Here is a 21,618-nt window from a genome sequence, read left to right on the forward strand (position 1 = left end):
AGAGAGAGAGGGCGAGGCAGAGAGAGAGAGGGCGAGGGCGAGAGAGAGGGCGAGAGAGAGGGCGAGAAAGAGCAAGAGTGAAGTTGGGAGGGAGAGAGAGAGAGAGGGCAAGAGAGAGAGAGAGGGCGAGAGAGAGAGAGAGGGCGAGGCAGAGAGAGAGGGCGAGGGGAGAGCGAGAGAGGGCGAGGGAGAGCAAGAGAGGGCGAGGGAGAGCGAGAGAGAGAGAGGGCGAGAGAGAGAGAGGGCGAGAGAGAGAGAGAGGGCGAGGGAGAGAGAGAGAGGGAGAGAGACAGGGCGAGAGAGAGCAAGAGTAAAGGTGGGGAGAGAGAGAGAGAGGGGCGAGAGAGAGAGAGAGGGCGAGAGAGAGGGAGGGCGAGAGAGAGGGCGAGAGAGAGGGCGAAAGAGAGGGCGAGAGGGCGAGAGAGGGGCGAGGAGAGGGGCGAGAGAGAGAGAGAGGGCGAGAGAGAGAGAGAGGACGAGAGAGAGGGAGAGGGCGAGGCAGAGAGAGAGGGCGAGGGAGAGAGAGAGAGGGGAGAGAGAGAGAGGGCGAGGGAGAGCGAGAAAGGGGCGAGGGAGAGCGAGAGAGGGCGAGAGAGAGGGGCGAGAGAGAGAGAGAGGGCGAGAGAGAGAGAGGGTGAGAGAGAGAGAGAGAGAGGGCGAGAGAGAGAGAGAGGGGCGAGGGAGAGAGAGGGCGAGAGAGAGGACGAGAGAGAGGGAGAGGGCGAGGCAGAGAGAGAGGGCGAGGGGAGAGAGAGAGAGGGAGAGCGAGAGAGGGCGAGGGAGAGCGAGAGAGGGCGAGAGAGAGGGCGAGAGAGAGAGAGAGGGCGAGAGAGAGAGAGGCCGAGAGAGAGGGCGAGAGAGAGCAAGAGTGAAGGTGGGAGAGAGAGAGAGAGGGCGAGAGAGAGGGTGAGAGAGAGAGAGAGGGCGAGAGAGAGGGAGGGGCGATAGAGAGGGTGAGAGAGAGGGGAGAGGGAGAGGGAGAGGAGAGGCGAGAGAGAGGGCGAGAGGGCGAAAGAGAGGGAGAGAGGGCGAGAGAGGGCGAGAGAGAGAGAGAGGGAGAGAGAGAGAGAGAGGGGCGAGCGAGAGAGAGAGGGCGAGGGAGAGAGAGGGCGAGAGAGAGGACGAGAGAGAGGGAGAGGGCGAGGCAGAGAGAGAGGGGAGGGAGGGAGAGGGAGGAGAGAGAGGCGAGAGGGCGAGAGAGGCGAGAGAGAGAGGAGAGAGAGAGAGGGCGAGAGAGCGAGAGAGAGGGCGAGAGAGAGAGCGAGAGAGAGAGAGGGTGAGAGAGAGGGAGGGCGAGAGAGAGGGCGAGAGGGCGAAAGAGAGGGCGAGAGAGAGAGAGAGAGAGGGCGAGAGGGCGAGAGAGAGAGAGAGAGGGCGAGAGAGAGAGGGCGAGGCAGCGAGAGAGGGCGAGGGTGAGAGAGAGAGAGAGGGAGAGAGAGAGACAGGGTGAGAGAGAGAGAGAGAGGGCGAGAGAGAGAGAGGGCGAGAGAGTAAGGGCGAGAGAGAGAGAGGGCGAGAGGGCGAGAGAGAGAGAGGGCGAGAAGGCGAGAGAGAGAGAGAGAGGGCGAGAGAGAGGGCGAGAGGGCGAGAGAGAGAGAGAGAGCACGAGAGAGAGAGAGGGCGAGAGAGGGCGAGGGAGAGAGAGAGGGCGAGGAAGAGAGAGAGAGAGCGAGAGAGAGAGGGCGAGGGCGAGAGAGGGCAAGAGAGAGGGCGAGAGAGAGCAAGAGTGAAGGTGGGAGAGAGAGAGAGAGAGACAGCGAGGGCGAGGGTGAGAGAGAGAGAGGGCGAGCGAGAGAGGGCGAGGGAGAGCGAGGGCGAATAAGAGGGAGAGAGAGAGGGCGAGAGAGAGCGAGAGAGGGCGAGAGAGAGAGGGCGAGAGAGAGCAAGAGTGAAGGTGGGAGAGAGACAGAGAGAGAGAGGGCAAGAGAGAGAGGGCGAAAGAGAGAGAGGGCGAGACAGAGAGAGAGAGGGCGAGGGCGAGGGTGAGAGAGAGAGGGCGAGGGAGAGCGAGGGAGAGTGAGCGAGAGAGAGGGCAAGAGAGAGGGCGAGAGAGAGAGAGGGCGAAAGAGCGAGAGAGGGCGAGCGAGAGAGAGAGAGGGTGAGAGAGAGCAAGAGTGAAGGTGGGAGAGAGAGAGAGAGAGGGCGAGAGAGAGGGCGAGAGAGAGGGTGAGAGGGCGAGAGAGGGTGAGAGAGAGAGAGGGCGAGAGAGAGAGAGGGCGAGAGAGAGAGGGCGAGGCAGAGAGAGAAAGGGCAAGGGCGAGAGAGAGAGAGAGAGGGCGAGAGAGAGCAAGAGTGAAATTGGGAGGGAGGGAGAGAGAGAGAGAGAGAGGGCGAGAGAGAGGGTGAGAGGGGCGAGAGACAGAGGGCGAGAGAGAGAGAGGCCGAGAGAGAGAGAGAGGGCGAGAGAGAGGGCGAGGGAGAGAGAGGGCGAGGCAGAGAGAGAGAGGGCGAGGGCGAGAGAGAGAGAGGGCGAAAGAGAGAGAGAGGGCGAGGGCGAGAGTGAGAGAGAGCGAGAGAGGGCGAGGGAGAGCGAGAGAGGACGAGAGAGGGCGAAGGAGAGCGAGAGAGGGCGAGGGAGAGCGAGAGAGAGAGAGGGCGAGAGAGAGGGCGAGAGAGAGGACGAGAGAGAGGGAGAGGCAGAGAGAGAGAGGGCGAGGGAAGGAGGGCGAGGGAGAGAGAGAGGGCGAGAGACAGAGAGGGTGAGAGAGAGAGAGGGCGAGAGAGAGAGAGAGGGCGAGGCAGAGAGAGAGAGGGCGAGGGCGAGAGAGAGGGCGAGAGAGAGGGCGAGAAAGAGCGAGAGTGAAGTTGGGAGGGAGAGAGAGAGAGAGGGCAAGAGAAAGAGAGAGGGCGAGAGAGAGAGAGAGGCGAGGCAGAGAGAGAGGGCGAGGGAGAGCGAGAGAGGGCGAGGGAGAGCAAGAGAGGGCGAGGGAGAGCGAGAGAGAGAGAGGGCGAGAGAGAGAGAGGGCGAGAGAGAGAGAGAGGGCGAGGGAGAGAGAGAGAGGGAGAGAGACAGGGCGAGAGAGAGCAAGAGTAAAGGTGGGAGAGAGAGAGAGAGGGCGAGAGAGAGAGAGAGGGCGAGAGAGAGGGAGGGCGAGAGAGAGGGCGAGAGAGAGGGCGAGAGGGCGGAGAAGAGAGGGCGAGAGGGCGAGAGAGGGCGAGAGGAGAGAGAGAGGGCGAGAGAGAGAGAGAGGACGAGAGAGAGGGAGAGGGCGAGGCAGAGAGAGAGGGCGAGGGAGAGAGAGAGAGGGAGAGAGAGAGAGGGCGAGGGAGAGCGAGAGAGGGCGAGGGAGAGCGAGAGAGGGCGAGAGAGAGGGCGAGAGAGAGAGAGAGGGCGAGAGAGAGAGAGGGTGAGAGAGAGAGAGAGAGAGGGCGAGAGAGAGAGAGAGGGCGAGGGAGAGAGAGGGCGAGAGAGAGGACGAGAGAGAGGGAGAGGGCGAGGCAGAGAGAGAGGGCGAGGGAGAGAGAGAGAGGGAGAGCGAGAGAGGGCGAGGGAGAGCGAGAGAGGGCGAGAGAGAGGGCGAGAGAGAGAGAGAGGGCGAGAGAGAGAGAGGCCGAGAGAGAGGGCGAGAGAGAGCAAGAGTGAAGGTGGGAGAGAGAGAGAGAGGGCGAGAGAGAGGGTGAGAGAGAGAGAGAGGGCGAGAGAGAGGGAGGGCGATAGAGAGGGCGAGAGAGAGGGCGAGAGAGAGGGCGAGAGAGAGGGCGAGAGGGCGAAAGAGAGGGAGAGAGGGCGAGAGAGGGCGAGAGAGGGCGAGAGAGGGCGAGAGAGAGAGAGAGAGAGGGAGAGAGAGAGAGAGGGCGAGAGAGAGAGAGAGAGGCGAGGGAGAGAGAGGGCGAGAGAGAGGACGAGAGAGAGGGAGAGGGCGAGGCAGAGAGAGAGGGCGAGGGAGAGAGAGAGAGGGAGAGAGAGAGGGCGAGAGAGCGAGAGAGAGGGCGAGAGAGAGAGCGAGAGAGAGAGAGGGTGAGAGAGAGGGAGGGCGAGAGAGAGGGCGAGAGGGCGAAAGAGAGGGCGAGAGAGAGAGAGAGAGAGAGGGCGAGAGAGAGAGAGAGAGGGCGAGAGAGAGAGGGCGAGGCAGCGAGAGAGGGCGAGGGTGAGAGAGAGAGAGAGGGAGAGAGAGAGGGCGAGGCAGAGAGAGAGAGGGCGAGGGTGAGAGAGAGAGAGAGAGGGCGAGGGAGAGGGAGAGGTCGAGAGAGAGAGAGAGAGGCGAGGGAGAGAGGAAGAGGGAGAGCGAGAGAGAGAGCGAGAGAGAGAGGGCGAGGGCGAGAGAGCGAGAGAGAGGGCGAGAGAGCGAGAGAGGGCGAGGGAGAGAGGGAGAGCGAGGGCAAGAGAGAGGGCGAGAGAGAGGGCGAGAGAGAGAGAGAGGGCGAGAGAGAGAGGGGGGGCGAGAGAGAGGGGGCGAGAGAGAGAGGGCGAGAGAGCGAGAGGGGGCGAGAGAGAGAGAGAGGGCGAGGGAGAGAGGGAGAGCGAGGGCAAGAGAGAGGGCGAGAGAGAGAGAGGGGGCGAGAGAGAGGGGGCGAGAGAGAGAGAGGCGGCGAGAGAGAGGGCGAGAGAGAGAGAGAGAGAGAGAGAGAGAGAGAGAGAGAGAGAGAGAGAGGGCGAGAGGGCGAGCGAGAGCGAGAGAGAGCGAGGGCGAGAGACAGCGAGGGCGAGAGACAGCGAGGGCGAGAGAGAGAGGGGTTAGAGGGCAAGACAGAGAGAGAGGGGTTAGAGGGGGAGAGGGGGAGAGGGGGAGAGAGGGGGAGAGAGAGAGAGAGGGTCGAGAGAGAGAGAGGGCGAGAGAGAGAGAGAGGGCGAGAGAGAGAGAGAGAGGGCGAGCGAGAGAGGAAAGGAGTGAGGGAAGGGAGAGGGAGGGGGAAAGATGGGAGGGAAAATAATAAGTGTGATCCGCAGCTTCCTGGCTCGTAGCCAGCCAAGTCAGAGGATCAATCTGTCCCTCGCTTCACCAGAGTCACACAAGTTTGCATGAATAATGTAATGCAGCCTCATCCCTTCATCCCCACACTTAGCTCTGCCTTGAATCTACATACAGAGACCAGCCTCATCCCTCCAGCCTCATCCCTTAGCTCTGCCTTGAATCTACATACAGAGACCAGCCTCATCCTTCCAACCTCATCCCTTTGCTCTGCCTTTAATCTGCATACAAAATCCAGACCGGTCCCATCCCATCCCCTGGGTTGCACCATCACAAAAATACTTATCTTTAGTTGGTTTCACTACTCTACCATGGAGTCCACTGGCTACAAATCATTACTTCCTTTACTTCCTGCACAGTGCTTATTTTATTTTTCTGTCATTTAACAATGTGTGCTAATGAATCAAAGGACTAGGGTAGTGAGAGCAGAGGGATGTTCCACATGGCTGAGGAAGAAAGATCCATAAGGCATTGCAATATGTTCCCTGTTCTCCCTATCTCTCTCTCCCCTCATGTTCCTCACATGTCAGAGGGCTCATTACATGGATGGGGAGTCTCCTGTTCTCTCCCCACACTCTGCAGCCACCCTAACTGCTCCTCCGCTGAATCACAGCCAGTCTGTAAATCATTAACAGCTAACGCAGCAATATAATTTTTGAATATAACAATTTAAATCATTACAAAGGCTAATGGAAGCACTTCCAACATGGCTTCCAGGTTAATGCTCACTTGGTAGCTACCGCTCTACCCTGGGTTTCAATTAGGAATAGTAATAGTATATTTTGATTTGTTTAACACTTTTTTGGTTACCACATGATTCCATGTGTTATTTCATAGTTTTAATGTCTTCACTATTATTCTACAATGTAGAAAATAGTAAAAATAAAGAAAAACCCTGGAGTGAGTAGGTGTTTCCAAACTTTTGACTGGTACTGTATATATTAAAATATAATTTTTTAGAGATTACTAATGTTACAGTCCCCACTACAACAACAAAATACTTAAATACATGTGATTTTGTTCTTGAAACATTTAATTGAAATACTGTAGAATTCCATTCATTCCTATGGAGAACTGCTCCTACTGGGGAGTGCCAATATGGCCGACCTGTGGCTTCAAAGCCTCTCAATGGCAAATACATAGCATCAACAATCCAGGGTTTATAGACATAATTGGTTACACCTCGGAATGCAGCCCTGTTGCTCCCATAAACCAAACTACTTTTAAATAGGTTTCAAGGGATGTGAAAGAGTGTGTGTGTGTACACTTTACAGATTAGAGTGTTTTGGTGTTATAAGAAGCCCTCAATTTTCTGAGAGAAACCCTCTCTGTACATTTCTATTATATATGATGCTGCAAAATGATCAATTTCACTGTTAGCCCCAAAAACCCCTTCAGGAGTAAAAGTTTAAAAAATGACACGATGGCAGTAACACACAAAAACAGGCATGATGACATACATGAACAATACCCAATATTATTAATAATATCCAACAGTTCACACAAAAAGCCCTTGTATTCCTTAAAGCTAAACCTGCACAATGACAAGAATGGTTACTTGCTATTCAAATGAAATCGGAGAACAATTGACAGTTGTATTTAATTGTCTAGTCCTTGGTAGTTTTAGCTCTCACAGCCCCTGCATGTCTAGATCGTTGTTATTTCCTACAAATTTGAAATAAGATTAACGCGGTTTCCAAACTAAATTCCACGGGGGATTAGCTGTCCCAGAGAAAGTAGGAAGGAAAGCTGGACTTCATGCAATATTTTCTAAATACCACAGCAGCAGCCATTTTAAGTCAGTTTGTAAAGTCTACTGCTCTGACTTCCAAATCCTATACATGACCAATACAATTACACACAACGTTATACACTGCAAACCCTTTTACAGGTACATGACCATGCACCAAACAGGCACAACAACACTTACATTACTATGCTATTTCAGGAAAGCGTGGCAATTTCACTAATACGTGTTGGTGAAGTTGTTCTCTGCTCAGCTGACAGAGACAGGGGTCCATTCTGTTCCAAGTAGGTTACCTTGGCTCTCCTCTATGCACAGCACTCAGGGGACTTCCTGCAGGTAACCATGACATCCACCAATCACCCCCGTAACTTAATAATTAGTGGTACTGAAAGAGGATGATGACCAGCTGCTGTCTATTGGTTAGAAAGATGGTTCTATACAGAGGATGGTTCTATACTGAATGTATGTGATAGTCATTGCTAAACAATATGAGTAGTGTAGGTAAGAGATGAAGTGAAAACCTATAGGAGGATAGTTCTCCACGAGGTGGGTTGGGCATGAAATAACAGCAGGCTGTTCAATATTGAGCCATGCTGACTGACAAGTGGAGTGGATTGGTACAGAGCAGAGATTAATTGGGACAGAGCTCATGTCATTGTTTTAGGTGGAATCTTATGTTGAATGTTACATTTATTATCTGTTTGCATTATATCTTTGTTCTACTTGTGCTTTTTCCACAGATGGCTCTGGCTTGCTGATAACATTTGATCTGATGAGACCCCCTATACGATGTGACTCCTGTATTACTGACTGTATTCAATAAAACTTTCAATGCCAAATTGAAATAATTTGGGATTTTGTAATTGATAGACAATGGTAGTTCCCAATCAGACAATTACTCAGTGCAATGTTTGGTGAATGCATGGTGTTGTTTTGTACTTGAATGCTGTGTGTACTGATTAATTCCATCCTCACCTCTTCTATCACTGCAACGGATTGTCCGGTCTGCTGAGAGGTCATTGGTTGCCACCTGCCTTCCATTCAGGTCCTGCACGACTCTAGGGCAAAGAAAGATCATCGCCGACCCCTTCCACCCCCTCTTCCAAAGACTCCCCTCTGGCAAGCGGTTCAAAACCTCCCGCCACCTGAACAGTTACTTCCCCCGTGCCGTGGCCCTCACCAACCGGCCACCTGGTCCACGATGATCCTCTCATCCATTGACTTTGCACTCTGCGCTGTTCATCCACAGACTATGCACCCTATACTATTATCCCAGAACTGCACATTGCTCTTTGCACTCTATGCACATCTCTTACATGCATCATTTATAATGTAGCTGATAGTGTTCATAGTGTACGTGTATGTGGATCTGTGGAAATTCTGCATCTATATATATTTTTTGTCTGTATATTCTGTTTATTGTGGCAGCACCATGTCACAGAGTCAAATTCCTGTACATTCAAATGTATTTGGCAAATAAAGCTGATTCTGACAAGTTTACCTGAGTTTAGCTGGTTTATCATATGGCAGTTTACATTCTATTATTTGGAACTGGTTATGTACTGGATGAACTGTAGCAGGTAGCAGATTCTCCCCTGTGTGTCTTCATATAATTCAAAATCCCCATGTACTGTGGATCCTGCCTGCAATTAGTGGACTTGTTTTATGGTGTTTGCTAGAGCTGACTGTCTGCTTTTCGTTTTATAGGTGAACGTTGCTGTTTAAGAAGTAATTAGCTAGCTAACCTTTTCCACTCCACTCAAGGTATATTTATATATTTCTTAATTCCATTCTTTTACTTTTAGATTTGTGTATTGTTGTGAATTGTTAGATACTACTGCACTGTTGGAGCTAGGAACACAAGCATTTCGCTACACCCGCAATAACATCTGCTAAATATGTGTATGTGACCAATAACATTTGATTTGATTTGATAGTACACCTATTAGAATGTATTTCCCAATTCATTTGGTTATCAAGCTGCTGGGTTTCCCAAGTTGTTCGGTGCTTACTGCTCAAGCCGGCTAGCTAACTAAACAGACGGTTCTGCAGTGCATCGCAAACAGAAGGCTCGTAATAGCCAATCACAGCACTGGACTGGCCAAGGGCAGGAATTTGTTAGTTCGTCCATCACTCCAGTGAAAGTGACTAATCTATAGTTTCTAGACACACACCCGCCTCTAAGCCCGAAATCTAAACCCAAAGGTGCCAAAACGAGAGAGAGCAATTTGAGAAATTGAGAGCGAAAACTTGACAATGACAAGTGACTATTGCTGGTGGACAATTTAATCCGTTCAAATAAATGTTTTACATGTTTGAATCACTTTCTTTGCTTCTAGTTCTGTATGTACTGTTTAAGACATTTTTCTTTATGATCTGTGACAATGATGTTCGCTCACTCAGTCACACTTGCAAGCTCTTAAGTTTAATTTGTGCTCTCAACTGGCCTCTGCACTCGTGGAACCAGTCCTCTGCTCGCTCAAACACATTTCTTCTCTCTCGACTCAGTTTTTGCTCGCTTTCGACGTTTGAATTGGATTTGACACCACAGTTTCGGGTCTTACTCAAACCTGGCTGCATGGGTTACATAACAGCCTGGATCTACTTTGAACTGTTTATGCGAAGTCAGTGGTATAGAAGAATAAGAAGGCCTAATCAAGACGGGGGAATAAACAGACTTTTATGGGAAAATGACATATGGGGAAATGACTTATAAGATTATCCAGCTCTTCTTCTTAATGAGACCTTTAATGTTGCTTTGCTTGGACTTGGAGAAGAAGTAGGACTCTCAATAATAAGGACTGGATTCAATCCGTATTGCGGAATTATCGCGGAAGCGCCGCGTAAAAATCTAAAGGTAATTTTAGATTGAGCTAACATATGCAGCGTTTACCGTGAATACAGTCTCCGCAAACGTGGGAACATTGCCTTTAAATTTCAATCGAGCTATCTTCCGTGATACGGCTTGAATCCATCACCTAATCTCCAAGCACCGATTGCATAATGCTGCAATCCCACTAGAATGGCTGAGACATGAATATAACAAGACAACTCCTTTGAAAAAGTCCCAACTGAGAGGAGAGAAAATCCTGAAAATCACATCAATTGGCTGTGTAGTGAAGCTAACTTTCTTCAAATTGCCATGAAGCAGTTTCCTCTGAAGTTGTCTAGGACGTCAGACAGAGACTAGTGGGAGAGTACTGCGACTGATTTTGATCGCATCACAAGATCGATTATTTTCTACAGCCACCACCACAGTGGGATGAGAAAAACTTTCAAACAAAGCCCTCCCAGTGCTGCCATGCCAGGAACACATCTGACACATGCATCGTTGTAATTCATTGTCAGTGACAAAAACCAGCAACACAGAAAGAGAGAGCAAGAACAAGAACAAGCTACAGACAGACATCTTGTCTTCAGATCATTAAAAGCTGATAAGAAAGGGTTTTATTGTGCCAACTTTAGTGGCAGTGCAATTATGAGGAGCTTCCAGACAGATAAGGTTGGCAGGCTGTGACTGCAGTACATACAGGCGGGCGTGTTGACAGCCATATCACGTGTAGCATCAAGACTTATATCTCTCTCCCTCTCTCTCTCTCTCTGTCTATCTGAATGCCAGCTCAATTTCCCCCTTCCCTTCTCCCCTGTAATACCCTTGGCGACCGACGTCATTATGCAAAAACGCACATAATAATATAACTGTCATCATCGCATCTGTCCTTGATCTCTCTCTTCCTCTCTCTCTCGTTCTCTCTCCTTCCCCTTTCTTTCTCCTTCTCTCTCTCGCTCTTTCTGTCTCCCTCCCCTCAGTTCCTAGCTCGTCCTTGTCGCCCTCAACGACCGAGTCGACCGCATCCCTCCTGCTACCTGCTGCCGTGCCAAACTTCCTGCATTCCTACCATAGCGCTGGGCCGGTCATGCAGAACGCCTCCCAGCCGGGGCACACAAATTATTTCCTAACGTGTTCGGAAGAGTTATTCATAAACAACATGGCACAAACTGCAGGCCCCTGCTTTTCAGGGGGAGGAGGTTGTAAAAGGGTTCACAAAGTAAGGAAATCAACAGGAAATAGATTAGAGTGGAACTGTGGTGTGTCGTTCTTATGTGTGTCATTCTTGTGCGTGTGTGTGTGCTTATGTTAGCCTCGCTGCGTTTCATTGGCTTGTTGTGTGTACCGTAAGCAGGGCCTCCCATAATAACTGTGTGTTCCACAGCTTTGTTTTTGTTTGATGAAAATGTCTGACAGCTGAGACAGAAGCTTAGACAGACGCAGGGTGGAAGGTCATCAGGTGTGTGTGTGTGTGTGTGTGCGTGCGCGTGTGTGACAAACGCAGGGTAGCATGCAGGTCATCAAGTAATGATGCTGTCTCCTCTGTCAACAAGAACATCCACAATACAGTGATCCAATTACACCATTAAACGCATTTACATGTTCTGTAGATAACTGTTTGATGCATGGACAGCAGAATACTCAATCACTTTCCCATACATTTCGAGGTATGTATTCAGATATTTGTTTATGTGAAAAAGACAAGTACTTGAATATTTAAATGTATTTGGAAATACACCGTGGCAGCAACAGCCCTGGTTACCTGGTTAGAGGTGCTGGCTGTGGCAGCAACAGCCCTGGTTACCTGGTTAGACGAGTTGGCTGTGGCAGCAACAGCCCTGGTTACCTGGTTAGAGGAACTGGCTGTGGCAGCAACAGCCCTGGTTACCCTGGTTAGACGAGTTGGCTGTGGCATCAACAGCCCTGGTTACCCTGGTTCCCTGACCTACAGACTGGTGGTTTGTCCAGGTGTCTGACGGATAGAGTTGTGTTGTACAGAGTAGTGTTGGTATCTGGGAAAGTATTTGCATGTATTTGAAAATACTCAAATACACTCACTCAGATACACTCCCATGCATTTAACCCATGTATTTTAAAATAGTATTTGAAATACTTTCAAATAGTAGGCTATTTATAGGAAATTCCAATAGAAGTAGTTGATTCGGGCCACATTATATGAAAATACTCAAATACACAGAACTTTTAAGTATTTAAATAACATATTCAAATACACATGTATTTGAACCCAGGACTGATGGACTGTTGTTGAATCTGAATCCATGTCTGGCTCCATATAGGTTACGAGCTGTGCTGTTGTGTGTTTAAAATGTATTGTTCTATTAAAATGCTGAAAGAAGGTTCCTTCTATGGTTTTTCTACTAGGAAATGTGCTCAATGTTCACAGTGACCTCTTTGTCTTGTCATAGCATGGTATAAAATGTCATTTCCTTTCCTCTAGTAGGCCTACTTATATTAAATCAGCAGAAGGAGTGTAGAATAAATAGTGTCTGCTTTCAGAACACACTTGAACATTCCTCACTGTGTTCATTCACATGTCAGCAAATTCCCATCTTCAGAAGAGCAACCTGAACATTCATCACTCACAGTGTGCGGTATAGTTGAAATACAGCTATTGCTATTGCAGTCCATTTACAGCAGAACAAACCCAAATTTTAAGTGCCGGCTTTATTAACATTTTAAACTATAAAGCTGGAATGGCTGCCGCGTTCCTCCATGTATCATTCTGTTTCCTTGGGGGTTGTCAGCCAGGAGTGAGTCTCAGCACGCAGAACGGCATGGAAACAAATCCCCTTCAGAATTATTTCTCAACATAACTACTGTAGCTCCTCACTGATCTCCCAGGGAAACCTGGCAGCCATAAAAAAAATAGAACAGAAGATGTAATAAATAAAATAATATCTTGCCTAGTGAATGAATCATATTAATAAAGCCCAGCAAGTGGCTCACCAGAGATAGATCAGCTGATTGCCAGCTTACAAGCTCTACAATGCGTTGCTCTCCTGGTTCTCTCTCCCTCCATTTCCGTTCTTCTCTTTCACTCCTTATCTCTCCCCCCTCTCTCTACTTCTGCCTTCCATTGTTTTACGATTCCTTCTGTCATGTTTAAGGCTTGTCTAAATTTCAAAATCACATTTACAGTGCCGCTATCGACAGAGAGGTGGACTTTTAGACGTATCTGTTTGATCTGTGTCCACCTGACTGCCTGCCGCAGTGCCAGAGCTACAGCAAGGAGAAACGAAAGTACAGTTGAAGGCAGAAGTTTACATACACCTTAGCCAAATACATTTAAACTCAGTTTTTCACAATTCCTGACATTTAATCCTAGTAAAAATTCCCTGTTTTAGGTCAGTTAGGATCACCACTTTATTTTAAGAATGTGAAATGTCAGAATAATAGTAGAGAGGATTATTTATTTCAGCTTTTATTTCTTTCATCACATTCCCAGTGGGTCAGAAGTTTACATACACTCAATTAGTATTTGGTAGCATTGCCTTGTTTAACTTGGGACAAACGTTTCGGGTAGCCTTCCACAAGCTTCCCACAAGAAGTTGGGTGAATTTTGGCCCATTCCTCCTGACAGAGCTGGTGTAACTGAGTCAGGTTTATAGGCCTCCTTGCTCGCACACGCCTTTTCAGTTCTGCCCACAAATGTTCTATAGGATTGAGGTCAGGGCTTTGTGATGGCCACTCCAATACCTTGACTTTGTTGTCCTTCAGACATTTTGCCACAACTTTGGAAGTATGCTTGGTGTCATTGTCCATTTGGAAGAACCATTTGCATTTTTTTTTCTTATAAGTGTGGGATTTATTTAAGAGACTCTTTGAAGAGGTATGGTTTCAGACATTTTCGGAAGATGGACAGGGAGTCCTCTGTCCTGACGTCAGGGGGAACCTCGTTCCACCATTGGGGTGCCAGGACAGAGAACAGCTTCGACTGGGCTGAGCGGGAGGTGGCAGCCGAACCCCCATAGGGGTAGGAGGGCCAAGAGAGCAGAGGTTGCAGAACGGAGTGCTCGGGTTGGGGTGTAGGGTTTGAGCATAGCCTGAAGGTAGGGAGGAACATCAATGCCAATATGTTTTTATGTAGATAACATTAGCATACCGCCCAATGTTAAATCTATGGGAATGCTAACTGCCATTAAACATTGGCATGGAAACAATGTTTTAATATTTTCAATAATTTTCCTCACCAGTAAATGACCATAACGTTCTAATTCTGGGCACGCTATTTAATAGTTTTGACAAATACAATTTATATAACGACACCACCAGCTGTGTGTCAATGTGCCCAAAGTTGAAAGACAACTGCAACAAATAGGCTACTATCATTAACTGGACTTCTAATTTCTCTGTATATTTCTATCTACACTAGGGATGGTCCTACTGTACTGTAAGTATTTCAATACTGGGTGTCTGTGTGTTAAAGGAATGTCAGACCAACACCCAATTCGAGCTGGGAGAGATCATTCATCTGGGGGCTTGGGGTTACACCTACCGCACTGTACACGGCAGAACAGACAGAACAGGTAGAGGGCAGAACACACATGGATCCCCTACCAAATCAAGTTGTGAAATTAGCTGGGTCCATGTCTTCTACAAAGGATATGAAAGGTTGCCAGATATTATAAAATGTAAATGCAGATCCCCTAACGGAGTAGTGTATTTTCTCTAGCTTGAGATGTTGCATAACTTCCTTTATCCAATGGTCAAATCAAATCAAATCAAATGTTATTTGTCACATACACGTGTTTAGCAGATGTTATAGCGGGTGTAGCGAAATGCTTGTGCTTGTAGCTCCGACAGTGCAGTAATATCTAACAATTTCACAACTTACACAATACACACAAAACTAGTAAGGAATGGGATTTAAGAATATATACATAAATGGACAAGCAATGACAGAGCGGCATGGACTAAGATACAGTAGAATATTATAGAATAGAATGTAGTATATACATATGAGATGAGTAGTGCAAGATATGTAAACATTATTAAAGTGACTAGTGTTCCATTTCTTAAAGTGACCTGTGATTTCAATAGGCAGCAGCAGCCTCTAATGTGCTAGTGATGGCTATTTAACAGTCTGATGGCCTTGAGATTTAAGCTGTTTTTCATTCTCTCGGTCCCAGCTTTGATGCACCTGTACTGACCTCGCCTTCTGGACGATAGCGGGGTGAACAGGCAGTGGCTCGGGTGGTTGATGTCCTTGATGATCTTTTTGGCCTCCCGGTGACATCGGGTGCTGTATGTGTCTTGGAGGGCGGATAGTTTGCCCCCGGTAATGCGTTCGGCAGGCCGCTCCACTCTCTGGAGAGCCCTGCGGTTGTGGGCGGTGCAGTTGCCGTACCAGACGGTGATACAGCCCGACAGGATGCTCTCAATTGTGCATCTGTAAAAGTTTGTGAGGGTTTTAGGTGCTAAGCCAAATTTCTTCAGCCTCCTGAGGTTGAAGAGGCTCTGTTGCGCCTTCTTCACCAAACTGTCTGCGTGGACCATTTCAGTTTGTCAGTGATGTGTACGCCAAGGAACTTGAAGCTTTCCACCTTCTCCACTGCAGTCCCGTCGATGTGGATAGGGGGATGCACCCCTCTGCTGTTTCCTGAAGTCCACAATCATCTCCTTTGTTTTGTTGATGTTGAGTGAGAGGTTATTTTCCTGGCACCACACTACCAGAGCCCTCACCTTCTCCCTGTAGGAGGAAACAGATCCTTCCACTTAAATAGTATAAGACGTCTAGCTAGAAGAGTAGTAAATGCAAGCATGTTGCCCATAGAACTGTTTAGAGGGGCCTCCTGTGGAGCCACTCCGAATAATGCAATAAAGGCAGAATGTTCTATAGGTCTCTCCAGTATCTCCAGAAGCATACTCTGCCAAGTTTAATCTGAAAGTTGTTCACCTAAATCCTCTTCCCATTGGTTCTTAAGAGAGTTCAGGGAATCCAGATTGTGCAAGTTTAATAACGTATAGATCAAGCGTATGCCCCGTTTGCCATAAGGGTTCACTTTAAAAATTGAATCTAGAAGGGAGGTAGGTGGACGTGATGAGAAGTGACTAGAGTATGAAGATACAAAACTACGCCATTGCAGGTATCTAAAGAAATGGGATCTAGGAATATTGAACTTTTGTACTAACTGTTCAAAAGATGCAAAATCCATATCAATGTACAAGTCGTTCAGCGAGGAGATCCCTTTTCCAGACCAGATGTGAAATGCCCAGTCTAATAATGATGGAGAGAATGTTTGGTTCTTTAATAATTGGGCAGAAGTTGAAAATTCACTGAGACCAAATGATCGCCTGAACTAATTTTTAGAAAATGTTTCACAATAGGGTTTTTAGTGTATTTGGAAACTAGGCTCAGTTAATGCAAGTTTTGAGCAGAGTAAAGCAGCTAAGGAGGTGGGGCCACATGATGAGATCTCCAAGGTCAACCATTTCGGGCCTGTAACATCAGGGATTTCTGTAATCCAATATAGAATGATTCTTATATTAGCTGCCCAGTAATACTATTGAAAGTTCGGAAGTGCTAGACCACCCTGGGGACGAGATCTCTGCAATACGATCTTACGTATCCAAGGGTTTTTCTTGTTCCAGATAAAAGCAGATATCAGTTTATCTATGGAGATTTTTAAAAAATGATTTTGTCAGAAAGATAGGAATACATTGAAAAAAGTATAAAAACGTAGGTAATACATTAATTTTAACAGTGTATCAAGGGAGGGAAATTGGCTTTATAGAGATCTTTGAAATTGTGTGTGACCCAAATTCCCAAATATTTCAATTTCTGTGTAGTCACTCTGAAGGGCACATGGCTAAAGTAAGTTTGCATGGCAGAGGGATTAATAAGCATCAATTCACTTTTTTGTAGATTAACCTTATACCCGGATATTTTACCAAATGTCTTTAGTAGAACCTGGATCTCTGGAAGACCAGTTAGAGGGTCAGACATATATAATAGCATGTCATCCGAATAGAGTGAAACTTTATGCTCTAAGCCCCCTCTTCGAATACCTTTGATAGTGGTATTATTACGTATTGCTATGGCTAAAGGCTAAATTGCGATGGCAAACAGCTGAAGGGATAGAGGACGACCCTGTCTTGTCCCACGTTGAAGTTGGAAATAGGATGAAGTGATAACAATATATCTGGAGTGTCAGATGAAGAGGGATTATAAAGTATATTATAGGGATTATAATGTATATTATAAAGACGTCTGATGTTGAAAAAAGAATGACGATTTTTAATGAAACCAGTTTTATCTGTAGAGATAATGGAGGGAAGGACTGACTCAAAACGGCAGGCAATAATCTTAGAAAGTATCTTTACATAGCAATTCAGTAAAGAAATTGGCCTATATGAACCACACTCAATCGTTTTTTTGCTTATCTCATTGTTGAGGGTAAAGAGTTTGAGGAGAATGATTCCTCAAATACGGAGAGCAAGAGAGAAGATAGTTGATCTAAGAATTTTTTTAAGAAATCCATCGGGTCCAGGAGATTTACCACACTGTATAGATTTAATTGGCAACACAATCTCTTCTACAGAGAACTGTTCTTCTAATTCAGCAGCTATCTCAGGTTCAACTGTAGGAATATCTAAGTTCTCAAAGAAGGTGTCGAGTAAGGTAGCATTACCAGCGGATTTCGAAGTGTATAATTGTTAGTAAAAGTTATGAAAGCATGAATTGACCTCTAAATGATCAATACATTTATTACCCAGCTCGTCAGTTATCTCAGGTACGGTTTGATTTGCAGTTCTCTGACACAGCTGGTGTGCTAGCATTTTCCCTGATTTCTCTCCATGTTCATCATTTTTGTATTTTGTAATTCGATTTTCAGCTCTGTCTGAAGTGTCAAACGTTGTTTTAGTAAATCTGCGGATGAAGAGTGTGAATATGCCATATCCAAATCCAAGATTTTATTTGTAAGTTCCCCTAGGTGTTGAATATTGCACTTCCTTAATCTTGCGCTGTACAAGATAATTTGGCCCCTTAGATAAGCCTCCATTGATTCCCATACTGTTGAGACATTCCAGGGGTTTGATTAAGCTCGAGAAATAGCTCAATTTGAGATTATATAAAGGCAACAAAGGTTTCTTCTGCTAGCAGTAGGGAGTTAAGCCGCCAAGGGCGATAATTAGGCTGTGTATTTGGTATAAGTAGTTTCATAGTAAAAGGAGAATGATCCTAAATAACTATAGCTTGGTAACCACACTCCGTGATGTGTGGCAGAAATTTCATTTTACTATGAAAATCTATTGTCTAAGTAGTAGTCTATACGTGAGAAGGTCTTATGAACTGGTGAGAAAAAATAGCTGTGGGATTGCGGAAACGCCATGCATCAGATATGCCATATGTCTTAAGAAATAGCTGAATTGTGGATACTGTCCTTGATGAAGATGATACCTTAGGAGAGCTACAATCCAGATTGGGCGACAGTACACAATTCATATCACCACCTAGTATTAGGTGGTGTGTGTCCATATTTGGTCATCGAGAAAAGACATCTGTGAAGAGTGAACTGTTATCCCAATTTGGTGCATAAACGTTAGTCAGGATAACAGGTGTATTATACAGTCTTCCTACTACAATAATGAAACGGCCTGCTGAGTCTGCCTCTACACTTGACATTGCGAACGATATGTTTTTACTAATTAAAATGGCTGCTCCTCTAGTTTTAGAATGAACATTGGAATGATATGATTGACCGATCCACCCTCCCTTTAAACGAGTGGTCGAAAGTGCGGAGATGTGTCTCCTGAAGAAAGGCGATATCTACTTTAAGGTGATTTAAATGAGAAATAACCATTTTACGTTTCACTGGGTGATTTAAAGATTTAACATTCCAGCTAGCAAAAGTGACCGAGCAACCAGCTGTCCCTCTCATGATATTAGGCCTAGCCATGTAAAGTCAGGTGGGAAAAGGATATAGGCCAGATTACAATAACAACTGATCCATTAATTTTTTTCAACAAATAGCAAATAAAAAAACCAAAAGTTGAAGAAGAAAACATAAACAAACAATACTCTGAAGTCTGGTATGAAAAAGAAAACCCACCCTGGTCACCTAATAGAACAAGGTAACCGCTAATCCCCACACAAAGATATCCACACATGATGTGCTTGTAGTGAAGAACACTAAACCTATCAAGTAGAGAGCCCTGCTGAAATAGTGAAGGATTTAAAACAAGTTGCGCATAATAAATAAATAAGAAATACTTATTGACAACTCAAAACTAGGCTGTTTTAAAAGAAAGTATAAAACATTTTATAAATCACATCTTACAGCAATACCACTAAGTTAGCAGCAACGTCTTTAAAGAAATGACGTAACCTAATAATAGAACTGTGCTTTATCTACCCTGGATATGGGTACCATCGATAAATAGAAATGAGCAGCTTCATGGTAATAAAATAAAACATTAAAACAAAAGGAGAATTGACTCATCAAAACTAAGGCACTAACGTTACCTAATAATAACAATATCAACTGATACCACTGGCAACGCTATACAATATCTACAAAAGGGCGACTGAGTCTGATAAGACACATTCGTCCATTACCCTAATCGTCAAATAGGTAAACATTCAGCAATTTGCTTCGTCCGACCTCGGTAGAATGTTCGCCTTTACGAAGGCCATCGCCTTATGGGGGTCTTGGAACTCTTTATCGGTGCCGTTGTATGTTATACATGTTATATACAGTGGGGGAAAAAAGTATTTAGTCAGCCACCAATTGTGCAAGTTCTCCCACTTAAAAAGATGAGAGAGGCCTGTAATTTTCATCATAGGTACACGTCAACTATGACAGACAAATTGAGAAAAATAAATCCAGAAAATCACATTGTAGGATTTTTTATGAATTTATTTGCAAATTATGGTGGAAAATAAGTATTTGGTCACCTACAAAAAAGCAAGATTTCTGGCTCTCACAGACCTGTAACTTCTTCTTTAAGAGGCTCCTGTCACGATCGTTGTAAGAACCGGACCAAGGCGCAGCGTGATAGGCGTACATCTTTTAATGAGTACTTTACATCCACAACAAAACAACAAAACGATACGTGAAGTCTAAAGGTTCTACACCAAAACAAACCTCTCCGGAACAAGATCCCACAAATGACAAGTGCAAAACAGGCTGCCTAAGTATGGTTCCCAATCAGAGACAACGAGCCACAGCTGTCTCTGATTGGGAACCACCCTGGCCAACATAGAAATAAACGATCTAGAAAGAAACACATTGAAAACACAACATAGACACTACACACCCTGGCTCAACATTTAAGAGTCCCCAGAGCCAGGCCGTGACAGTACCCCCCCCCCAAAGGCGCAGACTGCGACCGCGCCAACTAAACCCAACAGGGGAGGGGCCGGGTGGCATTCCGCCTAGGAGGCGGATCCGGCTCCGGGCGTGACCACCACTCTCTAGCTACCCCCCCGTAGCGCCCCTGGTCTGGTCTGGCCCTGCTGGCTGGAGCTGGACTGGACATCGGTGGAGTGGATTGCTTTGGCTCCGGTGTGGAGCAGCTGACCGGTGCCGGACCAGGCACCGGTGGAACAGGCACGGACTGTGCCGGACTGACGACGCGCACCACTGGCTTGGTGCAGGGAGCAGGAACAGGCCGGACCGGGCTGGCGACGCGCACCACTGGCTTGGTGCGGGGAGCAGGAACAGGCCGGACCGGGCTGACGACGCGCACCACTGGCTTGGTGCGGGGAGCAGGAACAGGCCGGACCGGGCTGGCGACGCGCACCACTGGCTTGGTGCGGGCAGCAGGAACAGGCCGGCGACGCGCACCACTGGCTTGGTGCGGGGAGCAGGAACGGGCCGGACCGGGCTGGCGAAGCGCACCACTGGCTTGGTGCGGGGTGCAGGAACGGGCCGGACCGGGCTGACGACGCGCACCATTGGCTTGGTGCGGGGAGCAGGAACAGGCCGGACCGGGCTGGCGACGCGCACCATTGGCTTGGTGCGGGGAGCAGGAACGGGTCGGGCCGTACTGGGAACACGCACCACTAACTTAGTGCGGGGAGCAGGAACGGGTTGGGCCGTACTGGGAACACGCACCACTAACTTAGTGCGGGGAGCAGGAACGGGTTGGGCCATACTGGGAACACGCACTACTAACTTAGTGCGGGGAGCAGGAACAGGTTGGGCCGTACTGGGAACACGCACCACTAACTTAGTGCGGGGAGCAGGAACGGGTTGGGCCGTACTGGGAACACGCACCACTAACTTAGTGCGGGGAGCAGGAACGGGCCTTGCCGGACTGGGAATACGCACCACTAACTTAGTGCGGGGAGCGGGACTGGGTTTCCTCATAAACCTCCGCTCCCTCTGCTGCCTACTCAGTTCCTCTCGCCGTGCCTCCACACTCTCCTTCTCCCTCCTGACCAATGGCCCCCGTAACCTGGTGGCCTCCTCTCCTAGTCCACAAACTCACCCTGTAGCTGCCTCCAGCAGCCCCGTCGTCCATGCCGTGTGCCCCCCCCAAAAAATGTCTTGGGGTTGCCTCTCGCCTGTCTGACGACGGCCCGGTTGGCGCCGCTTCTCCTCTCCTGCCTGGACATCCTCCCTCATCGCCCTCCAGTAGCGGACGGCCTCCTCCTCGGTGATCTTCCCCCAACCGAGGAGGACATCCACTAGCGTTACCTCCGGCGTTTGCTCCTGGACACGCTGCTTGGTCCTTAATTGTTAGGATCTTCTGTCACGGAGAGGTTTGTGTTTGTTAACCTTAGGACTTCACGTATCATTTTGTTGTTTTGTTGTAGTGTATAAAGTACTCATTAAAAGATGTACGCATATCACGCTGCGCCTTGGTCCGTTGCTTACGACGATCGTGACAGCTCCTCTGTCCTCCACTCGTTACCTGTATTAATGGCACCTGTTTGAACTTGTTATCAGTATAAAAGACACCTGTCCACAACCTCAAACAGTCACACTCCAAACTCCACTATGGCCAAGACCAAAGAGCTGTCAAAGGACACCAGAAACAAAATTGTAGACCTGCACCAGGCTGGGAAGACTGAATCTGCAATAGATAAGCAGCTTGGTTTGAAGAAATCAACTGTGGGAGCAATTATTAGGAAATGGAAGACATACAATACCACTGATAAT

General features: G+C 47.6%; 1 protein-coding gene across 1 annotated transcript in view; it reads right to left on the reverse strand.

The window, feature by feature from the left end:
• The window catches only part of LOC311102968 (cysteine-rich motor neuron 1 protein-like), a gene marked incomplete at its 5' end in the record, with an annotated part of 48,184 nt that overhangs the window by 13,273 nt on the left and 13,293 nt on the right, over positions 1–21,618 (reverse strand). The gene's annotated exons all lie outside the window — the stretch shown is intronic.

The sequence above is a fragment of the Coregonus lavaretus genome, assembly GCF_964263955.1.
Source record: "Coregonus lavaretus genome assembly, chromosome: 27".
NCBI classification, from domain to species: Eukaryota; Metazoa; Chordata; class Actinopteri; order Salmoniformes; family Salmonidae; genus Coregonus; species Coregonus lavaretus.